This window comes from Stegodyphus dumicola, chromosome 8 (assembly GCF_044657685.1).
Source record: "Stegodyphus dumicola isolate Sdum_Otavi_A_Nest chromosome 8, ASM4465768v1".
Lineage (NCBI taxonomy): Eukaryota > Metazoa > Arthropoda > Arachnida > Araneae > Eresidae > Stegodyphus > Stegodyphus dumicola.
In genome coordinates, this window is record NC_140775.1 from 50,973,032 (window position 1) to 50,984,130 (window position 11,099).

Sequence of the window (11,099 nt, forward strand, 5' to 3'; positions counted from 1 at the left end):
TATTCCCGATAGAAAAAAAAATTAAATCAATTATATAAATCTTAGCTTTAACTAACAATTAAAATACTAATTTTAATTAATTATTAAAATACTAATGATAAATTTAAAGTACATAGTAAAGAATATTACAATCTTTATAAGTATTCCCGATAGAAAAAAAAATTAAATCAATTATATAAATGCTTTAGGCTTTAACTAACAATTAAAATACTAATTTTAATTAATTATTAAAATACTAATGATAAATTTAAAGTACATAGTAAAGAATATTACAATCTTTATCAGTATTCCCGATAGAAAAAAAAAATTAAATCAATTATATAAATGCTTTAGGCTTAACTAACAATTAAAATACTAATTTTAATTAATTATTAAAATACTAATGATAAATTTAAAGTACATAGTAAAGAATATTACAATCTTTATAAGTATTCCCGATAGAAAAAAAAATTAAATCAATTATATAAATGCTTTAGGCTTTAACTAACAATTAAAATACTAATTTTAATTAATTATTAAAATACTAATGATAAATTTAAAGTACATAGTAAAGAATATTACAATCTTTATAAGTATTCCCGATAGAAAAAAAAAATTAAATCAATTATATAAATGCTTTAGGCTTTAACTAACAATTAAAATACTAATTTTAATTAATTATTAAAATACTAATGATAAATTTAAAGTACATAGTAAAGAATATTACAATCTTTATAAGTATTCACGATAGAAAAAAAAAATTAAATCAATTATATAAATGCTTTAGGCTTTAACTAACAATTAAAATACTAATTTTAATTAATTATTAAAATACTAATGATAAATTTAAAGTACATAGTAAAGAATATTACAATCTTTATAAGTATTCCCGATAGAAAAAAAAAATTAAATCAATTATATAAATGCTTTAGGCTTTAACTAACAATTAAAATACTAATTTTAATTAATTATTAAAATACTAATGATAAATTTAAAGTACATAGTAAAGAATATTACAATCTTTATAAGTATTCACGATAGAAAAAAAAATTAAATCAATTATATAAATGCTTTAGGCTTTAACTAACAATTAAAATACTAATTTTAATTAATTATTAAAATACTAATGATAAATTTAAAGTACATAGTAAAGAATATTACAATCTTTATAAGTATTCCCGATAGAAAAAAAAATTAAATCAATTATACAAATGCTTTAGGCTTTAACTAACAATTAAAATACTAATTTTAATTAATTATTAAAATACTAATGATAAATTTAAAGTACATAGTAAAGAATATTACAATCTTTATAAGTATTCCCGATAGAAAAAAAAATTAAATCAATTATATAAATGCTTTAGGCTTTAACTAACAATTAAAATACTAATTTTAATTAATTATTAAAATACTAATGATAAATTTAAAGTACATAGTAAAGAATATTACAATCTTTATAAGTATTCCCGATAGAAAAAAAAATTAAATCAATTATATAAATGCTTTAGGCTTTAACTAACAATTAAAATACTAATTTTAATTAATTATTAAAATACTAATGATAAATTTAAAGTACATAGTAAAGAATATTACAATCTTTATAAGTATTCCCGATAGAAAAAAAAATTAAATCAATTATATAAATGCTTTAGGCTTTAACTAACAATTAAAATACTAATTTTAATTAATTATTAAAATACTAATGATAAATTTAAAGTACATAGTAAAGAATATTACAATCTTTATAAGTATTCCCGATAGAAAAAAAAAATTAAATCAATTATATAAATGCTTTAGGCTTTAACTAACAATTAAAATACTAATTTTAATTAATTATTAAAATACTAATGATAAATTTAAAGTACATAGTAAAGAATATTACAATCTTTATAAATATTCCCGATAGAAAAAAAAATTAAATCAATTATATAAATGCTTTAGGCTTTAACTAACAATTAAAATACTAATTTTAATTAATTATTAAAATACTAATGATAAATTTAAAGTACATAGTAAAGAATATTACAATCTTTATAAGTATTCCCGATAGAAAAAAAAATTAAATCAATTATATAAATGCTTTAGGCTTTAACTAACAATTAAAATACTAATTTTAATTAATTATTAAAATACTAATGATAAATTTAAAGTACATAGTAAAGAATATTACAATCTTTATAAGTATTCCCGATAGAAAAAAAAATTAAATCAATTATATAAATGCTTTAGGCTTTAACTAACAATTAAAATACTAATTTTAATTAATTATTAAAATACTAATGATAAATTTAAAGTACATAGTAAAGAATATTACAATCTTTATAAGTATTCCCGATAGAAAAAAAATTAAATCAATTATAATAATCAATTATAAATGCTTTAGGCTTTAACTAACAATTAAAATACTAATTTTAATTAATTATTAAAATACTAATGATAAATTTAAAGTACATAGTAAAGAATATTACAATCTTTATAAGTATTCCCGATAGAAAAAAAAATTAAATCAATTATATAAATGCTTTAGGCTTTAACTAACAATTAAAATACTAATTTTAATTAATTATTAAAATACTAATGATAAATTTAAAGTACATAGTAAAGAATATTACAATCTTTATAAGTATTCCCGATAGAAAAAAAAATTAAATCAATTATATAAATGCTTTAGGCTTTAACTAACAATTAAAATACTAATTTTAATTAATTATTAAAATACTAATGATAAATTTAAAGTACATAGTAAAGAATATTACAATCTTTATAAAGTATTCCCGATAGAAAAAAAATTAAATCAATTATATAAATTAAATCAATTATATAAATGCTTTAGGCTTTAACTAACAATTAAAATACTAATTTTAATTAATTATTAAAATACTAATGATAAATTTAAAGTACATAGTAAAGAATATTACAATCTTTATAAGTATTCCCGATAGAAAAAAAAAATTAAATCAATTATATAAATGCTTTAGGCTTTAACTAACAATTAAAATACTAATTTTAATTAATTATTAAAATACTAATGATAAATTTAAAGTACATAGTAAAGAATATTACAATCTTTATAAGTATTCCCGATAGAAAAAAAAATTAAATCAATTATATAAATGCTTTAGGCTTTAACTAACAATTAAAATACTAATTTTAATTAATTATTAAAATACTAATGATAAATTTAAAGTACATAGTAAAGAATATTACAATCTTTATAAGTATTCCCGATAGAAAAAAAAATTAAATCATTTATATAAATGCTTTAGGCTTTAACTAACAATTAAAATACTAATTTTAATTAATTATTAAAATACTAATGATAAATTTAAAGTACATAGTAAAGAATATTACAATCTTTATAAGTATTCCCGATAGAAAAAAAAAATTAAATCAATTATATAAATGCTTTAGGCTTTAACTAACAATTAAAATACTAATTTTAATTAATTATTAAAATACTAATGATAAATTTAAAGTACATAGTAAAGAATATTACAATCTTTATAAATATTCCCGATAGAAAAAAAAATTAAATCAATTATATAAATTAAATCAATTATATAAATGCTTTAGGCTTTAACTAACAATTAAAATACTAATTTTAATTAATTATTAAAATACTAATGATAAATTTAAAGTACATAGTAAAGAATATTACAATCTTTATAAGTATTCCCGATAGAAAAAAAAATTAAATCAATTATATAAATGCTTTAGGCTTTAACTAACAATTAAAATACTAATTTTAATTAATTATTAAAATACTAATGATAAATTTAAAGTACATAGTAAAGAATATTACAATCTTTATAAATATTCCCGATAGAAAAAAAATTAAATCAATTATATAAATTAAATCAATTATATAAATGCTTTAGGCTTTAACTAACAATTAAAATACTAATTTTAATTAATTATTAAAATACTAATGATAAATTTAAAGTACATAGTAAAGAATATTACAATCTTTATAAGTATTCCCGATAGAAAAAAAAAATTAAATCAATTATATAAATGCTTTAGGCTTTAACTAACATTTAAAATACTAATTTTAATTAATTGTTAAAATACTAATGATAAATTTAAAGTACATAGTAAAGAATATTACAATCTTTATAAATATTCCCGATAGAAAAAAAAATTAAATCAATTATATAAATTAAATCAATTATATAAATGCTTTAGGCTTTAACTAACAATTAAAATACTAATTTTAATTAATTATTAAAATACTAATGATAAATTTAAAGTACATAGTAAAGAATATTACAATCTTTATAAGTATTCCCGATAGAAAAAAAAATTAAATCAATTATATAAATGCTTTAGGCTTTAACTAACATTTAAAATACTAATTTTAATTAATTGTTAAAATACTAATGATAAATTTAAAGTACATAGTAAAGAATATTACAATCTTTATAAGTATTCCCGATAGAAAAAAAAATTAAATCAATTATATAAATGCTTTAGGCTTTAACTAACAATTAAAATACTAATTTTAATTAATTATTAAAATACTAATGATAAATTTAAAGTACATAGTAAAGAATATTACAATCTTTATAAGTATTCCCGATAGAAAAAAAAATTAAATCAATTATATAAATGCTTTAGGCTTTAACTAACAATTAAAATACTAATTTTAATTAATTATTAAAATACTAATGATAAATTTAAAGTACATAGTAAAGAATATTACAATCTTTATAAGTATTCCCGATAGAAAAAAAAATTAAATCAATTATATAAATGCTTTAGGCTTTAACTAACAATTAAAATACTAATTTTAATTAATTATTAAAATACTAATGATAAATTTAAAGTACATAGTAAAGAATATTACAATCTTTATAAGTATTCCCGATAGAAAGAAAAAATTAAATCAATTATATAAATGCTTTAGGCTTTAACTAACAATTAAAATACTAATTTTAATTAATTATTAAAATACTAATGATAAATTTAAAGTACATAGTAAAGAATATTACAATCTTTATAAGTATTCCCGATAGAAAAAAAAATTAAATCAATTATATAAATGCTTTAGGCTTTAACTAACAATTAAAATACTAATTTTAATTAATTATTAAAATACTAATGATAAATTTAAAGTACATAGTAAAGAATATTACAATCTTTATAAGTATTCCCGATAGAAAAAAAAATTAAATCAATTATATAAATGCTTTAGGCTTTAACTAACAATTAAAATACTAATTTTAATTAATTATTAAAATACTAATGATAAATTTAAAGTACATAGTAAAGAATATTACAATCTTTATAAATATTCCCGATAGAAAAAAAATTAAATCAATTATATAAATTAAATCAATTATATAAATGCTTTAGGCTTTAACTAACAATTAAAATACTAATTTTAATTAATTATTAAAATACTAATGATAAATTTAAAGTACATAGTAAAGAATATTACAATCTTTATAAGTATTCCCGATAGAAAAAAAAATTAAATCAATTATATAAATGCTTTAGGCTTTAACTAACAATTAAAATACTAATTTTAATTAATTATTAAAATACTAATGATAAATTTAAAGTACATAGTAAAGAATATTACAATCTTTATAAGTATTCCCGATAGAAAAGAAAAATTAAATCAATTATATAAATGCTTTAGGCTTTAACTAACAATTAAAATACTAATTTTAATTAATTATTAAAATACTAATGATAAATTTAAAGTACATAGTAAAGAATATTACAATCTTTATAAATATTCCCGATAGAAAAAAAAATTAAATCAATTATATAAATTAAATCAATTATATAAATGCTTTAGGCTTTAACTAACAATTAAAATACTAATTTTAATTAATTATTAAAATACTAATGATAAATTTAAAGTACATAGTAAAGAATATTACAATCTTTATAAGTATTCCCGATAGAAAAAAAAAATTAAATCAATTATATAAATGCTTTAGGCTTTAACTAACAATTAAAATACTAATTTTAATTAATTATTAAAATACTAATGATAAATTTAAAGTACATAGTAAAGAATATTACAATCTTTATAAATATTCCCGATAGAAAAAAAAATTAAATCAATTATATAAATTAAATCAATTATATAAATGCTTTAGGCTTTAACTAACAATTAAAATACTACTTTTAATTAATTATTAAAATACTAATGATAAATTTAAAGTACATAGTAAAGAATATTACAATCTTTATAAGTATTCCCGATAGAAAGAAAAAATTAAATCAATTATATAAATGCTTTAGGCTTTAACTAACAATTAAAATACTAATTTTAATTAATTATTAAAATACTAATGATAAATTTAAAGTACATAGTAAAGAATATTACAATCTTTATAAGTATTCCCGATAGAAAAAAAAATTAAATCAATTATATAAATGCTTTAGGCTTTAACTAACAATTAAAATACTAATTTTAATTAATTATTAAAATACTAATGATAAATTTAAAGTACATAGTAAAGAATATTACAATCTTTATAAGTATTCCCGATAGAAAAAAAAATTAAATCAATTATATAAATGCTTTAGGCTTTAACTAACAATTAAAATACTAATTTTAATTAATTATTAAAATACTAATGATAAATTTAAAGTACATAGTAAAGAATATTACAATCTTTATAAATATTCCCGATAGAAAAAAAATTAAATCAATTATATAAATTAAATCAATTATATAAATGCTTTAGGCTTTAACTAACAATTAAAATACTAATTTTAATTAATTATTAAAATACTAATGATAAATTTAAAGTACATAGTAAAGAATATTACAATCTTTATAAGTATTCCCGATAGAAAAAAAAAATTAAATCAATTATATAAATGCTTTAGGCTTTAACTAACAATTAAAATACTAATTTTAATTAATTATTAAAATACTAATGATAAATTTAAAGTACATAGTAAAGAATATTACAATCTTTATAAGTATTCCCGATAGAAAAAAAAATTAAATCAATTATATAAATGCTTTAGGCTTTAACTAACAATTAAAATACTAATTTTAATTAATTATTAAAATACTAATGATAAATTTAAAGTACATAGTAAAGAATATTACAATCTTTATAAATATTCCCGATAGAAAAAAAAATTAAATCAATTATATAAATTAAATCAATTATATAAATGCTTTAGGCTTTAACTAACAATTAAAATACTAATTTTAATTAATTATTAAAATACTAATGATAAATTTAAAGTACATAGTAAAGAATATTACAATCTTTATAAGTATTCCCGATAGAAAAAAAAAATTAAATCAATTATATAAATGCTTTAGGCTTTAACTAACAATTAAAATACTAATTTTAATTAATTATTAAAATACTAATGATAAATTTAAAGTACATAGTAAAGAATATTACAATCTTTATAAGTATTCCCGATAGAAAAAAAAAATTAAATCAATTATATAAATGCTTTAGGCTTTAACTAACAATTAAAATACTAATTTTAATTAATTATTAAAATACTAATGATAAATTTAAAGTACATAGTAAAGAATATTACAATCTTTATAAGTATTCCCGATAGAAAAAAAATTAAATCATTTATATAAATGCTTTAGGCTTTAACTAACAATTAAAATACTAATTTTAATTAATTATTAAAATACTAATGATAAATTTAAAGTACATAGTAAAGAATATTACAATCTTTATAAGTATTCCCGATAGAAAAAAAAATTAAATCAATTATATAAATGCTTTAGGCTTTAACTAACAATTAAAATACTAATTTTAATTAATTATTAAAATACTAATGATAAATTTAAAGTACATAGTAAAGAATATTACAATCTTTATAAGTATTCCCGATAGAAAAAAAATTAAATCAATTATATAAATGCTTTAGGCTTTAACTAACAATTAAAATACTAATTTTAATTAATTATTAAAATACTAATGATAAATTTAAAGTACATAGTAAAGAATATTACAATCTTTATAAATATTCCCGATAGAAAAAAAATTAAATCAATTATATAAATTAAATCAATTATATAAATGCTTTAGGCTTTAACTAACAATTAAAATACTAATTTTAATTAATTATTAAAATACTAATGATAAATTTAAAGTACATAGTAAAGAATATTACAATCTTTATAAGTATTCCAGATAGAAAAAAAAATTAAATCTATTATATAAATGCTTTAGGCTTTAACTACCAATTAAAATACTAATTTTAATTAATTATTAAAATACTAATGATAAATTTAAAGTACATAGTAAAGAATATTACAATCTTTATAAGTATTCCCGATAGAAAAGAAAAATTAAATCAATTATATAAATGCTTTAGGCTTTAACTAACAATTAAAATACTAATTTTAATTAATTATTAAAATACTAATGATAAATTTAAAGTACATAGTAAAGAATATTACAATCTTTATAAGTATTCCCGATAGAAAAAAAAATTAAATCAATTATATAAATGCTTTAGGCTTTAACTAACAATTAAAATACTAATTTTAATTAATTGTTAAAATACTAATGATAAATTTAAAGTACATAGTAAAGAATATTACAATCTTTATAAGTATTCCCGATAGAAAAAAAAATTAAATCAATTATATAAATGCTTTAGGCTTTAACTAACAATTAAAATACTAATTTTAATTAATTATTAAAATACTAATGATAAATTTAAAGTACATAGTAAAGAATATTACAATCTTTATAAATATTCCCGATAGAAAAAAAAATTAAATCAATTAAATAAATTAAATCAATTATATAAATGCTTTAGGCTTTAACTAACAATTAAAATACTAATTTTAATTAATTATTAAAATACTAATGATAAATTTAAAGTACATAGTAAAGAATATTACAATCTTTATAAGTATTCCCGATAGAAAAAAAAAATTAAATCAATTATATAAATGCTTTAGGCTTTAACTAACAATTAAAATACTAATTTTAATTAATTATTAAAATACTAATGATAAATTTAAAGTACATAGTAAAGAATATTACAATCTTTATAAGTATTCCCGATAGAAAAAAAAAATTAAATCAATTATATAAATGCTTTAGGCTTTAACTAACAATTAAAATACTAATTTTAATTAATTATTAAAATACTAATGATAAATTTAAAGTACATAGTAAAGAATATTACAATCTTTATAAATATTCCCGATAGAAAAAAAAATTAAATCAATTATATAAATTAAATCAATTATATAAATGCTTTAGGCTTTAACTAACAATTAAAATACTAATTTTAATTAATTATTAAAATACTAATGATAAATTTAAAGTACATAGTAAAGAATATTACAATCTTTATAAGTATTCCCGATAGAAAAAAAAAATTAAATCAATTATATAAATGCTTTAGGCTTTAACTAACAATTAAAATACTAATTTTAATTAATTATTAAAATACTAATGATAAATTTAAAGTACATAGTAAAGAATATTACAATCTTTATAAATATTCCCGATAGAAAAAAAAATTAAATCAATTATATAAATTAAATCAATTATATAAATGCTTTAGGCTTTAACTAACAATTAAAATACTAATTTTAATTAATTATTAAAATACTAATGATAAATTTAAAGTACATAGTAAAGAATATTACAATCTTTATAAGTATTCCCGATAGAAAAAAAAAATTAAATCAATTATATAAATGCTTTAGGCTTTAACTAACAATTAAAATACTAATTTTAATTAATTGTTAAAATACTAATGATAAATTTAAAGTACATAGTAAAGAATATTACAATCTTTATAAGTATTCCCGATAGAAAAAAAAATTAAATCAATTATATAAATGCTTTAGGCTTTAACTAACAATTAAAATACTAATTTTAATTAATTATTAAAATACTAATGATAAATTTAAAGTACATAGTAAAGAATATTACAATCTTTATAAATATTCCCGATAGAAAAAAAATTAAATCAATTAAATAAATTAAATCAATTATATAAATGCTTTAGGCTTTAACTAACAATTAAAATACTAATTTTAATTAATTATTAAAATACTAATGATAAATTTAAAGTACATAGTAAAGAATATTACAATCTTTATAAGTATTCCCGATAGAAAAAAAAATTAAATCAATTATATAAATGCTTTAGGCTTTAACTAACAATTAAAATACTAATTTTTATTAATTATTAAAATACTAATGATAAATTTAAAGTACATAGTAAAGAATATTACAATCTTTATAAGTATTCCCGATAGAAAAAAAAATTAAATCAATTATATAAATGCTTTAGGCTTTAACTAACAATTAAAATACTAATTTTAATTAATTATTAAAATACTAATGATAAATTTAAAGTACATAGTAAAGAATATTACAATCTTTATAAATATTCCCGATAGAAAAAAAATTAAATCAATTATATAAATTAAATCAATTATATAAATGCTTTAGGCTTTAACTAACAATTAAAATACTAATTTTAATTAATTATTAAAATACTAATGATAAATTTAAAGTACATAGTAAAGAATATTACAATCTTTATAAGTATTCCCGATAGAAAAAAAAAATTAAATCAATTATATAAATGCTTTAGGCTTTAACTAACAATTAAAATACTAATTTTAATTAATTATTAAAATACTAATGATAAATTTAAAGTACATAGTAAAGAATATTACAATCTTTATAAATATTCCCGATAGAAAAAAAAATTAAATCAATTATATAAATTAAATCAATTATATAAATGCTTTAGGCTTTAACTAACAATTAAAATACTAATTTTAATTAATTATTAAAATACTAATGATAAATTTAAAGTACATAGTAAAGAATATTACAATCTTTATAAGTATTCCCGATAGAAAAAAAAAATTAAATCAATTATATAAATGCTTTAGGCTTTAACTAACAATTAAAATACTAATTTTAATTAATTATTAAAATACTAATGATAAATTTAAAGTACATAGTAAAGAATATTACAATCTTTATAAGTATTCCCGATAGAAAAAAAAATTAAATCAATTATATAAATGCTTTAGGCTTTAACTAACAATTAAAATACTAATTTTAATTAATTATTAAAATACTAATGATAAATTTAAAGTACATAGTAAAGAATATTACAAT